Source organism: Falco peregrinus, chromosome 5 (assembly GCF_023634155.1).
Source record: "Falco peregrinus isolate bFalPer1 chromosome 5, bFalPer1.pri, whole genome shotgun sequence".
In the NCBI taxonomy this organism is placed as follows: domain Eukaryota; kingdom Metazoa; phylum Chordata; class Aves; order Falconiformes; family Falconidae; genus Falco; species Falco peregrinus.
The window spans coordinates 63,280,582-63,297,456 of NC_073725.1; positions in this window are offsets into that span (position 1 = coordinate 63,280,582).

Consider the following 16,875-nt stretch of genomic DNA (forward strand, 5'->3'; position numbering starts at 1 on the left):
TTCCCAGCACCTGCTCTTTCTGCAGGGATCTGAGCTCCCAAGGCATCCCCTGAGCCCCTCCACTGGGTGAAAGGCACGGCAGGTCCCCTCAGGACACCTGTGGGGAATGGGAATGGGAATGGGAAGAGGGGAGAGGAGAGGAGAGGAGAGGAGAGGAGAGGAGAGGAGAGGAGAGGAGAGGAGAGGAGAGGAGAGGAGAGGAGAGGAGAGGAGAGGAGAGGAGAGGAGAGGAGAGGAGAGGAGAGGAGAGGAGAGGAGAGGAGAGGAGGAGAAGGAGGGCATTAAGGTCCCCATCACACTCTGCCTCTCAGCCTTTCCAATCCTTGGTGCTGGTGGCCTGTTGTAGTTGCTCTGAAAGCTTGGAGGACTTTTACATATTGGAGACGAGACCCCAACCAGCAGCCCCCATTCAGCAGGGAGACAATACAGATAGTGGAGCAGCTGGATGATTTCTGTATGGGGATATGGGTAATTTTGCGCTTTTTATTTGTTGCTGGGGCATGGTGAATGTATTTCTAGATGCTCCCAGTCTTCAGTAGCTTGTAGACTGGTGTTCATTGCTCATACCTGGAGTGAAGTGTGACAGAGTGGGTCTAATTTCCAAGATAGAAGCAGATCAGCAGGTGAATTCTTCCATCTCCTGACTGTTGCATTATCACTGTTTAGAAGCTTAATTGCACCGAGGGTTCAAATGAAACCCCAAACCCAGGAACGATTGAACACAGAACCGCTGTAGTAACATATTAAGGGGAGAAAGCTCTTCGAACCCCATTTCTTCTCTATACCAGCATCACTCCTGACAGCCGAGCATGGCCTGTGGGTCTCACCGCTACTAATGAGCACAGGAAAGCCAAAAGATTGTTATTTATATCAGACTGTGAAAAAGATTGCTTTCCTTCCCCCCGCCCCCCCCACCCCCCACCCCGCCTTCTCAGCTGTCCCTACAGCTCTATAATAAGAGAGGAGGCTCTGAGTCTGGAAGATTTGCTAATCAGAAAGTCCAGCTGCCTGTCTTTTCTTCCCATGAAAATCTGAAAGGAAAGCAGTGAAAGTGTTTTAATTTTCATTTAATTTCTTGCTTCTGAATTTTATCAGATAAATTGATTCTAAAAACCATGTGTGAGTCGATGGATCAGACTGACTGTTCTCTGGGTTTTTCTTTTTCTTCGGATGGCTGAAAAGATTAAAAATACAAGATTCAGCTAATTTCTTTTGATTTCAGCCAGCTGAGAAAAGCACACAAACAAAAAATTTAGCCACTTGGAAAAAATGTCCCTTGTAAAGAACAAGCATGCCATGGAAATTCCCATTTTGAGGTACCAGCTTTTGTATGAATTATAGGGACTTTTAAGGTATTGGAGCCTCAAACACCTTGTATCTTGTCTCGGCTTCTTCACAAGTTTCTTCCCTGGCCCCTCTGGCACATCCCTGCCATCTGTGAGAACCTCCCCAAGCTGGGTGCCCACCTGGGCCTCTGGGACTTCATAAGGATGCTGGGAGGGAATATGGGAAGGTTGTCCCAAAAGGTTAACCCAAAAGGTTGTCCCAAGGAAGGGGAAGAAGTGGACACCAATCAGCAAGAGAAACCTTTAGACTGGAGAGGGAGAGAAGGGTTTGAGCTTTCAGAGAAGGGAAGGTCTGCAACACTTTCCCGACGGGGATGGGTTTGCAGGTAGGATGAGAGATGTTTGCTCAGGGGTTCACAGGACTTGTCACCAATGACCTCTGTTCCTGTGGGAAAGGGGAACAAGTTATCTTAATCTGACACACTGGGAACAGTAACTAACAATTAACATGGAGCTCATTAATAGAGAAGAGTCTAGGGCCAGGTAGAAAGATTAATAGCAGAGTTCATTAAGATTATTTCCACTGATGTTAATTAAAATGACAGAAGCGGAACAAGAACTTGAGTTACTTCATTAGGTCAAACTCTCTTCGGCAGACAAGATCTTGAGTACAGGGCATGACTCTTAATTATTTAATAAATTTATGGGTGCCTGATGGGCTCTGCAGGGATTTACAAGGAATTCATTTTAAAGAAGGGACTCCATGGTTTGACCCTTGCTGGTAAAATTCTGCCCTTACTTTGTATTAATAATAAATAGAGATGAAGCTTATCTCCTGCCAAAACATTCAGCAGAGTGAAGAATGGCTGAAACTTCTGAATCCAGATAAAGCCCAGAAGAAAGAATGGGCAGAACACTCACCCTAAAATATTGCTTTCCCCCCGCAACATCCACCATTCCATAAGCTTCTGTAGCCAGCTCACTGTGCTCTCAATTCCATTAGCAACATGAAAATATAATTCTCAGCTGACTACAAGAAAAATTCAAGGATGCTTGAAAGTTTCTTTCTGTAGTGCTTTATACCACCATAAAAGATGACATCACACTGCTACAGAGCAATTCACACCCAGCTAATGTGTTCCCACTGAAGGTCATTTTTAATGCACTCGTATTGATCTGATAGGAATCCCAGTGCGGCCACCCCAATTAAGAAGGGTTATCCAAAAGGCCGATGGGGAGAGCACAGGGGTTGCTTGGAACTAGAACCATTAAAGTCGGGTAGAAAAAAATAGGAAATGGATAAAATAAGCTTAGAAGCCTACATGCCTTCTACCAGGGAAGTGTCATGCCACATGGAGACTTGATGTTGCACAAAAGAACATTCACAGGGCACATCTTGCAATGGAAGAGGAAAGAAGAAAAGGGCTTGTTGGGACACAGCTCAGAGCTGCTGGCAGGAGGAGTGGGTTTCATTTCACCTGAGAAAACTGGAGATGTTCCAGCTTCTTTCCCTCCTCATGCTGCTCACAGACTTCCTTCACCTCTCCTGCACCTCAGGATCTCTTCCATGACCTTCTCCTGCCCTGGGACAGGAGAGAGCAAGGGGAGAGGAAGAGGATCCCCACCTTGCTCCTCTTTTTAGCCATCTGGCAACAAAATCAGGACACTGCCAGGTTAATTTGATCACCTTGGTAAGTGTGGGTCACCTACCAGTGGTGGGACCAGACACGCTCAGAGAGGAGCTGGGGAGCAGAGACATCCCTTCCATTGGGCAGTGGAAAATTTACCTTTCCCTAAGCAATATGCCAACATTTCTTCTCATATAACAGGGAAGAACATGTGCGAAGGGGGTAAGAAAGGCTGAATGGTGGTCACATCACAGCCCCACACCTATTTTTGTGGTGGGATGCTTTCCACCCAGTCATTGACAGGTCACATCCTGTGACAGGGCAGGATACGGAAGCAAACTGTGGCCCCCAAATACATTTGGATGGTATTAAGAGGCTCCTGCTCACACTCAGTGTTGAGGTGCAGCATGCACACGCTGGTGCAAAATGTACAATAAAGTGCTTCACCCCCTGCATGGTGTATTCTGCGTCACCCATTACACCCAGCTCAGCACATGACATGTAGCACAGCACATTGCACGTAGCTCAGGGCATCACACACAGCCTGGGGCATCAAAACCAGCCCAGCACATCAAGCACAGCCCGTGGCATTGTGCATAGCCCAGGGCATCACACACAGCCTGCTGCACCATGCAGAGCTCAGCACATCACACACAGCCCAGTGCACCACACATAGCTCAGCACATCACATACAGCACGACACGCTGCAAGCACCTCAGGGCATCACGCACAGCCCGCTGGTTTCAGCTGGGATAGAGTTAATTTTCTTCTCAGTAGCCAGTATAATGCTGTGTTTTGGATTTAGTATGGGAATAACGTTGATAACACATCAATGTTTTAGCTGTTGCTAAATAGCGCTTGCTTTAAATCAAGGACTTTTTGGTTCCCCGGGCTCTGCCAGTGAGGAGGTGCACAAGGGGCCGGGAGGGAGCACAGTTAGGGCAGCTGACCCCAACTGGCCAGAGGGATGTTCCATACCATAGAGCATCATGCCCAGTATATAAACTGGGGGGAGCTGGCTGGGTGTCTCCAATTGCTGCTCGGGGGACTGGCTGGGCATCGGCCAGCAGGTGGTGAGCAACTGTGCTGTGCATCACTTGAGTTTTGTATTTTTTTTTTTTTTTTTGGGGGGGGGGGGGGTTAGTCCCTCTCTCCCTCTCTCTCCTTTTCCTTAAAATTTTTGTTATTATTCTTTTCATCATCATCATCATTACTATTATTAGATTTTATTGATATTATTAGGGTTTTTTTATTGCAACCTACAAGTTTTACCTTTTTCCCAGTTCTCCTCCCCATCCTGCTGTGGGATGGAGGGGAGTGAGTGAGGGGCTGCGTGATACTTCATTGCTGCCTGGGCTTAAGCCATGACAATTGGGCACAGCCTGGTGTGGCGTGCTCAGCCTGGCACGTGGCGCCCAGCCCGGTGCATCCCGCACAGCCCGCTGCATCATCCCCTGCCCTGCACCACGTGCCCATCCTCGGGCATCGCACCCAGCCCAGCACCTCGTGGTGGGTCACGCCCCTCCCATTCCCCACCCATGGCCCCGCCCACAGCCCCGCCCCGCGATGCGGTCCAGGGTGCTGAAATGAGAGAGAAGGGATGGAGAGCAACCAAGTGGAGGGACTGGGGGTGCTGGTGGGCGAGAAGCTGGACGTGACCCAGCCACGTGCGCTCGCAGCCCAGAAAGCCCCCCGTGCCCTGGGCTGCATCCCCAGCAGCGTGGCCGGCGGGGCGAGGGAGGGGGCTCTGCCCCTCTGCCCCGCTCTGCTGAGACCCCCCTGCAGCGCCGCCTCCAGCTCCGGGGCCCCCAGCATAAGGAGGGCACGGACCTGTTGGAACGGGGCCAGAGGAGGCCACGGAGATGGCCAGAGGGCTGGAGCCCCTCTGCTGCGCAGCCGGGCTGGGAGCGCTGGGGCTGTTCAGCCCGGAGAAGGGAAGGCTCCTGGAGACCCTGGAGCACCTTCCAGCACCCAAAGGGGCCGGCGAGGAAGCTGGGGAGGGGCTTTTCCCAAGGGCCTGCAGCGCCAGGACAAGGGGGAACGGCTTTGCGCTGAGAGAGGGCAGATGGAGATCAGAGCTGAGGGAGAAATCCTTCCCTGTGAGGGCGGCGAGGCGCCGGCACGGGCTGCCCAGAGCAGCTGTGGGTGCCCCAGCCCTGGCAGTGCCCAAGGCCAGGCTGGACGGGGCTGGGAGCCACCGGGGCTGGGGGAAGGGGGCCCTGCGCGTGGCAGGGGTGGGACTGGGCAGTCTTTAAGGTCTCCTCTAATGCAAACCAGTCTACAATCTTATGAAATTCCAGGGGCTCTGTAGCTCTCTGGGCAGCTCCAAGCAAACCCTCCCTGGGACAAGCTTGGCTAGGTGCTGAGGAACTCGGGGGCAGCAAGCTGCCCCACCTGGCACCCCTGTGCATGCACACACACGCACATGGCTCCTGTTTTAGGCAAATCATACAGGTTGTTAAAACAAGACACCACCTGCACCAGACTCAGGCTGTAATGTGGCTGAGAGTTTCCCAATGGAGAGAAAATGTCTCAAAGCGAAATGCAGACCTCCAATAAGCCTTTCCCCCTCCTCTTCCCATACTGTCTCTCATATTTGAAGATGCATAATGGGGACCCAGGCCCTGTTCTGTCAAATATTCCTGGTTTCCATCAGTGGAAACTCAACCAAAATAGGAGGAAGGGATTATGTACACTTCAATTTGACTAAAACCTCTTTGTGTTTTCTTTTTTTTTTTTTTTTTTTGGGGGGGGGGGGGGGGGGAGGGGCGGGGAGCCAGGCAACTTGTAGGTGTTTAAATTACTACCACTTATCTCAGCGGGTGAGATGATGTCTCTGGAGAACCTCACAGACAAATTCGTTCAAGCCTTGCTGCTGAAAAGTCAGCCTTTAAAGCCTTCAAAGAGCTGGCTCCTGGCTGGGTCGCTCCACGGGGACGCTTGGAAAGCCAGGACAGGCAGGGAACAGCCCGTTCCACGGCAGCTCCCCCCAGCCGCCCCGACCAGCCCCGTGAGGGCTCTGCTGCTGGCTCAGTGGGCGCAGGGCAGAGCCAGCAGGAACCGTGCTTCCTCGCCGCACAGCCAAGCACAGTCAAAGGGAGCTGGAGCAAGATAAATTGCCCCACTGAAATGGCTTCAGCTGGCATCCCAGAGGCCCAGCCTGAGCCCCAAGTCAAGCTGATGGCTCCAGCTGCAGACCAGGAGCTGCTGTAGACAAAGCAGAGAGAGGAGGAGCCACCACCGTGGGCAGTGGGGGGATGCTGGGGCTCCCACCTGGCAGAGAATGGCCCAACCTTGTCCCAGGTAAAAACCAGTAGGCACAAGGGCTGGATCAGGCCCTCCGGGCATCCTCTGCAGGAGGCTGCTGAGCTCTCCGCTGACAATGAAGGTGCGCTGCGGGTGAGGAGCTCACAGTGGTCATGGCTCTGAGCTGAACAACAGGCAGATTAACAAGCATCAGGGGACACCACTCGGGAGGCAGGGAGAGAAGCCTCTGAAAGCACCTAGCACCATCGGAGATGTCTGAGGATAGCTGGGCTTGGATTAGGTGATCTAAAGAGGTTCCTTTCAATCTAAATTATTCACCAACTCAATCCCACCTGGCTTCCAAGCACCATCCAGAGGTGAGGGGGTCTTCAGAGCCTCTGGGTCCTGCGTCACCAGTGGTCTGGAAGTCTCAGATACTCTCAAGCATCTCAAAAGGTACTGAGGGTCTCTGTGTGGGCACTGTATCATGCCCCACATCTCTAGCTCAAATGTGTGTCATATAATTAGGCCACAGTGATCTGAAGACATTTCTGCAGGGGTGGTTGGCAGACCTACAACTTTCTGGAGCCACAGCTGCTGTCCCTCACGCCAACAATCTCAAGCCTTGGGGCACTCTCCAGGGACTTGCTCTGTCACTGAAATGTGCCACTGGGAGCAGGATTCCAGGACACCCCAGGGTTTGGTAAGCATGGAGTGGAAAGAAATACCTGACAGAGGTAAGAAGGGGATCATGGAGAAGACTGGAGCAGTGAGGAGCATTTGGTGGCTGGGAGGAAAAGATACTCTAGCCACATGTTTATTGGGGTGACAGTGGCAGGAAGGAAGACACAAGGGGCAAAAAGAAGAAGCTTCCATGAGGAAAGAGCTATGTAGACATCCAGAATATTGGAAAGGGTGTTGCTAAAGTCTGGATACACCTGAGCACACTCCACCCTGTGGGATGCTGGTTTGGCTGAAAAAGCAAATCACAGAGAGTCACTGCTTCTAAAAACCTTGTCACAAATGGGAGATAGGCACCAGGCAAGGACCTAGGTAGTTCAGCTTGATTTCTACCAGTAGCACTGAACATATCCGTGACCTTGTTATTGACCAAGACCTCCCACCCACATCAGCCTTTAGGGCTCTCTGGAGTGAAGAGTCCCCAGCTCTCGTGGTGAAGCTGTTCTTAGAAAGCTTTGGGCCTGATTGTGCAGAAAAGCATCTGGGGTTGATTGGGCTGGAGTAACAGAGGACAACTCTGCAGGTGAGCGGCTACAACATTCAGCTGGCCACAGGAAGACCTGAAAACTCATCCTGTGTTTAAATTAGTGTGAGAGAAAAGCTGCAGTGATTTGGGGGCATAGAGGCCTTCCAAAGGTAGCATCTGGCTGACCAAGAGGGGATGACAAAACACTGAGGCTGACCTTGGTCTTCTACAGAGCCAGATGAGTGCCTGCAGCCAAGCGTCACCAGAAGAAGGCAGGGCAGAGGGACAGCATCTCCTGGTGGAGTGACTTCACCTGGGCGACACAGAGGAGGTTACACCAGTGACGAGACACATCACTAAATGCAAGCACACTTCCAGTTCCCCCCATAGCTCACAAACTGGCGATTTAGGTCCACAAGGGAGAAGTTCCAGCAGGGAGGTGAACTGAATCCCCATCCCCGGCACCCCTCGACAAACCACCCCTGCTCCGGACTGTGCCTCCCTGCTGTGGTTTTGCATGAAAATGTTTTGGCAGGGCAGGGCAGCTGTGCAGAACGAGGAGAGGTGTTAGGAATGTCAGTCATGCCAAGGGAATGGGGCTGCTCAGGCTGAGCAAATGCCACCGCAAGGATCCTGTTCTTCATTAGAACTCACTCATGAAGGGCCAGGGTCTGGCAGGACCCAGGCAGTGCTGCAGGCTACCAAAGAGCCAGAGCTTTTCTTGCAAAGCTGGAGATCAAGCGTATTCCGCCCATGTCCTCACTTCAGACACCTCAGTGTGTTGGTAGCTCTGTAGCCCAATGACTGGGGACACTGGCTGGTACGTGGCCAAGACCTTATCCACTGAATCATGGAATCCTAGAATGGTTTGGGTTGGAAGGGACCTTGAAAGACCACCTAGTCCAACCCTCCTTCAATAAGCAGGGACATCTTCAACTGGATCAGGTTGCTCAGCAGCCTTTCATTCTGCACCACCCCTGAGACTTAAAAAAGGTGACAATGAGGATGTCTCTTTCCCACCTCGCCCTCAGTGATCCTCCAAGCTAAGCCTCCAAGCCTGGCAGGTTCCTTCACCTCTTCTCACCACACACTTGTCCTCCAAACCATGCCCTTCCAAGTGTTACCTCCTGACCCTGAAGGCGAGTGATGGGTTCAGAAGCACCAAGGGAGATTATTTTGGCACAGAAGAGGACTCTGTGCCTTGTGCTTGCATTGTATCCAGGACCAAGGTGCAACAGGACGTGCTCCAGGACTTCCCCAACTCTCACCCTCTTGTTGTGCAAAGGTTAAGCTACAGCAAAGAGCCGAGCACGTCTCTCCAGAGCTGCATCCCACACTGCCTTGCCACCCTTTGGGGAATCCAAGCATGAAGTCTCTGTCCATTACAGTGCAGCTAGCTCTGGAATCTTCTGCCTTTCCAGTATACACAAAGTGACTGTGGGGAGGCGGGAAATTAGGCTGAAATAAATAAATTAAAGCCAGCAGGAGGGATCGGCATGCTGCTTGAATTAGTGTGGAGGGTAATTGTAAACAACTGGGGAAATGTGCCTTAAATTAATTTTTAGGACCTAATGGGATTTTGCTTGGACTATAGTCAAGAATGAAAAGCTTTCAATGGCAAAACAAGGCACTTTGCATAAATTAGCAGTTATGACATTAGTGGAGCTGGCTCTTTTTGTCTGGCGACTGGGAGTATGTGTGCGTATGTGCACGCCTGCATGGAGGACTTGGGATTTGTTTTATTTATTATCTAGAGCTTGTTTAAAGAAGTTATAACAGGAAGGGGTGAATCTTGACGCAGACACTTAAAAGCCAGGACTCCTGGGCTCTGTTTGGCACGCCATGGAGGGGGAGCGTGGGGGAGAGAGAAGGACAAGTCACCAACCTCTTTGTATTGCCATCCCCTGAACTGGAATGAAATTTCTCTTCTGTAGAGAGTGTGTCGGGAAATGGGACTCCCCAGGACAGAATGGCTGCTCTGGAGGAAGGGATGAGGTGTTTTGGGAAGCGAAGTGATCTGAAATGATAGCCATGGAGCCTAGGAACAATGGATGTCATCTTTAGAATTAGTCTTCAGTCAAAGACCATAAAAAACTCACTCTGGAAAACACAGAGACTGTCCATAGCACTTACTGCAAGCCGCAGCCTGGAGCCAAAACCATCATAGAATCATGGATCGGTTTGGGTTGGAAGGGACATTTAAAGGCCATCTAGTCCCACCCCCTGCCATAAGAAGAGACATCTTCAACCACACCAGGTTGCTCCAAGCCCCATCCAACCTGGTCTCGAATGTTTGCAGGGCTGGGGCATCCACCACCTCTCTGGGCAGCCTGTGCCAGTGTCTCACCACCCTCAGTATAAACACTTTTTTCCTTATATCTAGTCTGCATCTCCCCTCTCGTAGTTTAAAAGCATTCCCCCTTGTCCTGTTGCTACAGACCCTACAAAAAAGGCTGTCCCCATGGTGGACACATCAGTGGCACTGCTGGGTACACACCCTGTAGCTGGGGTCCATCCCCGTGCTGCAGGGGGTTATGCCATATGGCGGGGGTGGTGGTGGTGTCTTTCTTAGTTCAGTATTTTAATTGCAGCACTGCAAAGGCATCAACATTTACCAAACGCTGGCTGCAGAAGAAGACTGGCTTTTGCTTGGGAAACAAAATTTTCACTATGTTCTGTTATTTTCGTAACACTTTTCTTTTCTGCTCTGTAGTTTTTTGTTTTCCTCCTCTGCAGTCCATGACGAGGTTCAAAACACTGTTACTCTTCTGCAGGATTAGACCCAAGGAAATCGCACCTGCTTTACCCAGGCCCAGCACAAATGCCATCAGCCACCAAGAAGGATTTCCCATGATCCATTAGCTGTGGTACTGATTTATTTTAAAATGGTATAAAATAAAATAAAAGGTTTTGGTTCCGCTTTCACTTTATACACTCACATAAATTGGAAATATGTCTACTGACCTCAGCATCCACCATTTCTGGAGTGTGGAGGCCTCATCTTTCTAAAAGCAGTTCTGTTCTGTGAAGTTGGGTGGATCTCTACCTCCTGAGCAATTGTACGATCAGGTCCCCCAGAACCTTGGCTTTCATTAACGTTTATCTGGGCTGATTTTGAGGAAAAGCCCAGAAACTAAACCCCCGTGTAACAAATGTCAGAGTAACTCTCTTAAGATGGAGACTAGAACATGAACTTGGATATTGACAAGGGATGGACTTCTGCTTTCTTGTCAAGCAGAGGTTAAAGTTAGATGTGCCAGACTTAAGGTAGCTGGTTCCTTAACATCTGTGAAAGTGCCTTTAAGAGGCCATTTTCATAGAGCCATGGGCTTCATCATACTCAAAGATTACACTCAGAGTCATAAAGTAAATACCTGCACAGTCTAAAAGCATCAGACTTGTGTAACCAGAGTTTATGAAGGTTCCAGCAACTCCATTTCTCCCATTCCTGGCTGCTCAGTCATCTAAGAAAGTGATAATACAAATTTATTAAAAATTACACTTTCCCTTTACTCATTCCATATTGATTAGGCTGTATTTTAAAGTCAGTTTGCTATTAGGTTAATTTACCTTCCACCCCAGTTCTCACTCCGCTTGGAAATGGGATCCAGATGGGCAACATTTCAGAGTTTAATTCAAACTCATTAAAGTCGGTGGAAGTTTTTTTCCACAAATTTCAAAAAGCTTTGGCTCTGGCCCCTTTATCACTTTGCAGCAAGATGCCTGGCCACCATCTGCATCTCCAAAACGCCAATAGCAATTACAAAAGCTGCAAGAAGGTTAATATTCCTTCTGCTTTTATTATTCCCACAGAATGAAAACAGAATTCTGTCCTCACTGGAGGCAATAAAGCCATTCACATTTGATCATTGGGACATTTGAATGTCCAAACGCCACTTCCTGCCAAACCTGAAGGTCCTTATTCAGCCAAACTCCTACCGACTTTAGCAAGACTAAGGCAGCGTACGAACAGAGGAGAGCAGCATCTTCATGGCATTTAAGTATGGAACTACCTTCCAGGGTGACCTCCACAGCATTCAGAGGAACCATCCAGATTACTCTGACATAAGCCTGATGCCCAAACATCTGCCCCGCTTCTGCCTGTTGTGAGCTGATGCACCCCCAGACACCCTGGGTTAGCGCAGAAAGACAAGCATTTAGTACTATTTCAGGCCTCTGAGACTTTCATGCATTTCCATTAATATACTTTCGGGACTGTCTTTTTATTTGGCACTATTCGATCACAACTCCAATGGAGACCAACTGAAAAGCTTTTCTCTTTCTTAAGGCGAAGTGTTGACAGGCATGGGAAGACCCTTATCCCTCCATCTCCAAACATTTGCCAGAAGTTTTTTGGCACTCCAGAGAGTTATGCTTCATGCAGAGAGACGGACAGGTCCTTAAGAAATTCCGCACATTAGCTGTTTTTCAGTTTTCTGAAGGACAAAGTCCCAGTAGCACCAATGCCTCAAGCAACCATTTTGCAAAACATCAAGCCATGATAACTTCTGCCAAGCACTCCCAGGACATGAACCACCCTCAGCTTTACAAACATGCCATAATTCTCCATTAAATGCAGATGAAGAGCAACTCCTTCTCTCTTCTTCTTTGTCATTATTTTAGTGAACAATAGGTCAAAAGCTGGCAGCCAGGCAGTTGCAAATGAAACACTCTCAGGAAAAACCATGTCAGACCTTTCCTGGTGGCACCTAGGTGCAATGATCTCATCTGACCTTCAGTTTTCCTCAGTCCTTCAGATACCCCAGAGGAAAAAGTCATTAATAACAGCATGGCTATGCTATTATTAGCTATGTTTACAATTTCCAAATGCCTGCAAGATGTTGTTTTATTTAATACAGCTCCATCTACCACAGATAGAGTCTATGAAGAGCTGTGGTAGGTTAGCCTGCTGTTGAAAACTGCTTTTTACTGGACATTTTCTGCTCTCTAACAATCACGTAATAAATTCAGCAGGAGTTTTATTAGAACTCTTGGGTATTTTTCTTTCAAATAACATAATATGAAGGGGGTGGGGGCGGAAATCACACAAAGCTTCGAGCAGCTCTTGGCTGTCTTGTTTTAAAACAGTTTTTGGAAGGGAGAGTCAGAAATGACAGGATGAGAAGCACTGTTTGGGAGCAGTCTCACTGGCCAAGGGAAGAGAGTTGGGTTTTCTGTAGTACAGCTGCAGTCTTCTGCTGGAGAGGGGGCTCGAGGGAGGGGGCTCTGCCCCTCTGCCCCGCTCTGCTGAGACCCCCCCTGCAGCGCCGCCTCCAGCTCCGGGGCCCCCAGCATAAGGAGGGCACGGACCTGTTGGAGCGGGGCCAGAGGAGGCCACGGAGATGGCCAGAGGGCTGGAGCCCCTCTGCTGCGCAGCCGGGCTGGGAGCGCTGGGGCTGTTCAGCCCGGAGAAGGGAAGGCTCCTGGAGACCCTGGAGCACCTTCCAGCACCCAAAGGGGCCGGCGAGGACGCTGGGGAGGGGCTTTTCCCAAGGGCCTGCAGCGCCAGGACAAGGGGGAACAGCTTTGCGCTGAGAGAGGGCAGATGGAGATCAGAGCTGAGGGAGAAATCCTTCCCTGTGAGGGCGGCGAGGCGCCGGCACGGGCTGCCCAGAGCAGCTGTGGGTGCCCCAGCCCTGGCAGTGCCCAAGGCCAGGCTGGACGGGGCTGGGAGCCACCGGGGCTGGGGGAAGGGGGCCCTGCGCGTGGCAGGGGTGGGGCTGGGGGGGTCTTTAAGGTCTCCTCTAATGCAAACCAGTCTGGGATTCTGTGACTTCCTTCATATGTCTGCTCCCAGGATTTTACTCTGTGCTGCCTAGGTTTGTGGGACACATTTCTAGGTAAGGATCTGAGTAACTGAAAACAGGCTTGGCAAAATACATGAGGTCTTGGAGATCTAAAGAAACTGAATGAGGAGGCAGTGTTTACTCTGTATGGCACTGAAGGATTAGTTACAGGAGGCTGATACCCATACTGTCCATACCCTGACAATATTGTCCTTGTGGACCTGGAAAGCTCACAGAAGACATGGGGCTTCCTTCTCCCTCCTTGCTGCAGCACTTGGTGGGGTGGGGGTTATTGTTAATTTTTGTACCAAGTCTTTAAAACAAAGCAGCACTGTTGTCCATCTGGTCCATAACTAGCCAAGTGACAGAAGACTGAAGAAATGGGGTCACAGGAGTATGCTGGTGAGGTATGTTCATGGAGGAGACATGAACAATATCGCTAAGCACAGTAGAGGATTGCCTTGTATTTGCCCGTACTGTACTTATCCTTGATCAGCAACTTGCCATTGGTTAAAATAAGATGCTTGGCTGGAAGATCTAATTTTCTTTACTGAATGGGGACATTTTCATGTTCTTAAGTCCTCCGGATGCTTGGGAAGCTGTGAGGAACTGCTCTCAGATGTATCAGCCAGTGCTGGGAAACGTGGAAGTCACAAAAACATCACTATCCAGTAAGCATTGCAGTCTATTATTCCTCTTTAAAAATGCCAACTCATCTGAATGGTTCACAGTGCAGCAGGAGAGTGTACAAGGGCCCCACCAAAGAGTAGCGGGATGTGGTCATATTTTGCAGTTATATTGGTGTGCAACACCCCAAGGGAGAGGGAAATCATCTCTTGGATCATTTCACCTCTGACTTCCATGGAAGCAGACACAGACAACACCCAGCTCCTGTCTCACCCTTCACCGTTTGCCCACCAGCAGTTGATCATGAGTTACCACAGGTATGAGAGAGTGGCGAAGAGCATGGAGTAACCTAGTCTCCTCCAGTCATTTGGATTTTTCCTTGCTTACCTTAAACGTGAAAGACTGAAGCAGCTGGAGACAGAGGCACAGCTGGCACGAATCGGTGCAGCATCCTTTCAGTAGACCAAGGCTGCCTGTGTGGATCTAGGTACCACGTGTGGATCTAGGGCAGAGAGCACACCAAGTAAGTCTTCTGAACTGAAGCCCCTCCAGTTGGCCCTCACTTTTCCCTAGAAAATGAGCTCAGAACTTCTATGACTGTTTGACAGCCCACGTCTGTGCTTTTTGCCAAAGCCAGTGACATTTGCTGTTGGAGAACTAGAGAAAAATTTCTCTCCAGGACACACATTTACCAACACAAACGTCTGCCCAGTTGATGCTTCCTGGGGCTGTTCCTGAACCCCATCTTACCTCCGAATTAGTGGGAGGGAATGTAAACAGATGCACAGATTGGCACACATAGCCATAACAAAGTGTCCTGGTTTCCTGGGATGGAGTTAATTGTCTACCGGTGCAATGCTGTGTTTTGGATTTGGTAGGAAAACAATGTCAGCAACACACTGATGTTGTTAGTTGTTGCTGGGTGATGTTTATACTCAGTCGAGGACTTCTCAGTTCCTCAGGCCCTGCCAGCGAAAGGGCTGGGGGGCACAAGAAATTGGGGGGCACACAGCCAGGGCAGCTGAACCTGAACCTGCCAGAGAGGTATTCCATACCACAGGATGTCATGCTTGGTATACAAATCCTGGAGGGTCGGCTGGGGGGATCGTTGCTCAGGGACTGGCTGGGCATCGGTCAGTGGGGGGTGAGACCTTGTGCTGTGCATCACTGGGTTTCCTTTCTCCCCTTCTCTTGGGATTTTATCCTTTCCTCACTTTTCCATTATAACTGTTATTATTATTATTATTGTTCTTTCCTTTTTTTTCTGTTTAAATTATTACACTGCCTTTATCTCAACCCTCGAGTTTTACAATCTTTTCCAATTCTCCTCCCCACCCCTCCTGGTGGGGGGATTGAGCGAGCAGCTGCATGGTGCTGGCTGGCTGGCTGGGGTTAAACCACCACACAAAGAAATAGATGTATGTACTTGGCATCCACAGAACACATGCACAATCTTCCGTGCCACAGTACATTTGACTTCACTGCAAAATGGGGAAAAATCAAGATTTAAGGAGTCCTTTGGCTCTTGAAGTCTTTGCTGCTGGAAAGGCTCCATATCTGCTCCCAGCCCAAGGGATGGAAATGCAGTACGTGGAAAGGCCAAAGAGGGAAGAAAGGGAAAGACCAGGTCATTCTCACCTTCCTGCAACTCTGTGTCCTTTGGTCCAGAGCCTGGGAATGATGGACAGCCCATGGATGGCTGCATGAACGGGTGGTGGAGAAGCTTTTCATTATTTCTTGAACAAACAGGCAAGTTAAAAACCGGTGGGTCAGCCACCCTCCGGGGAGCCTGAGCCCCACCTGAAGGGGCAATGCCTTACGTTATGCTGGTCCAAGTTTCAACGTTTCACTTTTTTCTAAAAGGTCCACCCTTACAATCATGTGGTTGCATAAAAAAAACTTCTGTTTTTCTTTAGGCACAGCTCCAGCTCTCAAGGTTTGGAAGGGAAGCTGAAAAAAACAGGAAGAAAATAAGAGCACGTGCATACTTATTGTTCAAAACCTGATGTGCTCACCCCATGACATTTGTATCACAAAAGGAACACAACTCAGCCCCTGCCCACTGTCACCTGGCTCACACCTTAACCTCCTTCCCAAGCATCACTTGGGGAAGCTGAGGAAGTGGGAACCAAAATAAACCAGTGGATCGGGTGAGCTCCTTTTCAGCAATTTTGCTCCATGTGCTCTCTCTAGCCCTTGGGACCAGGTCAGCAGCTCCAGAGGCAGCTGGGGAAATCATGGGCAGCCCCAGGAGGAGCCTCCTGTCTCCCGGACCCCAGCACAGCTGCCAGCCACCTCCTCAAGGGGCTGAGCAGTCACCCTGCACTGGGTCTGTCGGTAACTTGGGCCACTGAGTTACCCTGCAACATAGATCTGGTCTTTTGTGGATTGCTAGGGCTGGAAAACAGCCCAAGCTGGTGGTGCTCTCTGAAGTCCTGCTGGAGTAGCGTCCTGGCCACCTTCCCCAGCCACCATTAGGAGGGCCTGAGCCACCCCCAAACACACCACAGGGCTCCTTTTCAGACTCACCATTCTGAAACCAATATGCTCTGGTTGGTTTGGCCTTTTTTTTCCCCAAGCTTTTCATCCACTTTCAGAGTTTTGGAGGTCTTCCGGATTTGCATTTGTGAGTCTCTGAACTCTCCACGTGGCATGGGTTTTTTTCCTCGCTTTTTCTGAGTGATAGCCAAGCTTGCTGCGTGACTGCAGAAAAGCTGGCTTGGAGCAAACTCCCACTTATCCCTAAGACCCCTGACAAAAAGTCATGAAGGTTGACAAGAGCAAGAACCAACGCTCGGAAATCTCCTCTGTCCTCCTTTCTCCAGGCTGCACCACCCATGGAGAGGGGTGGGACAGAGAAGGGGGGAGAAAAATTAATGCCAGCTGTAGAAAGTTAAGCTCAGTCTCAGCTAATGCACCTTGTTCCTGAGCTGTGACCTGCCCCAGCCCTGCCCTCGCAGTGACTCCCAGCACATCCCAGCCCGAGCTCTCCTGCAAAGCCCTCTGCTCCCATCACGGTCCCACTGTGCATGAAACACCTTGAACATATGGCTGGCACCTCCGCGGGGTGTGATGGAAATAAATCCAGCAGCTGC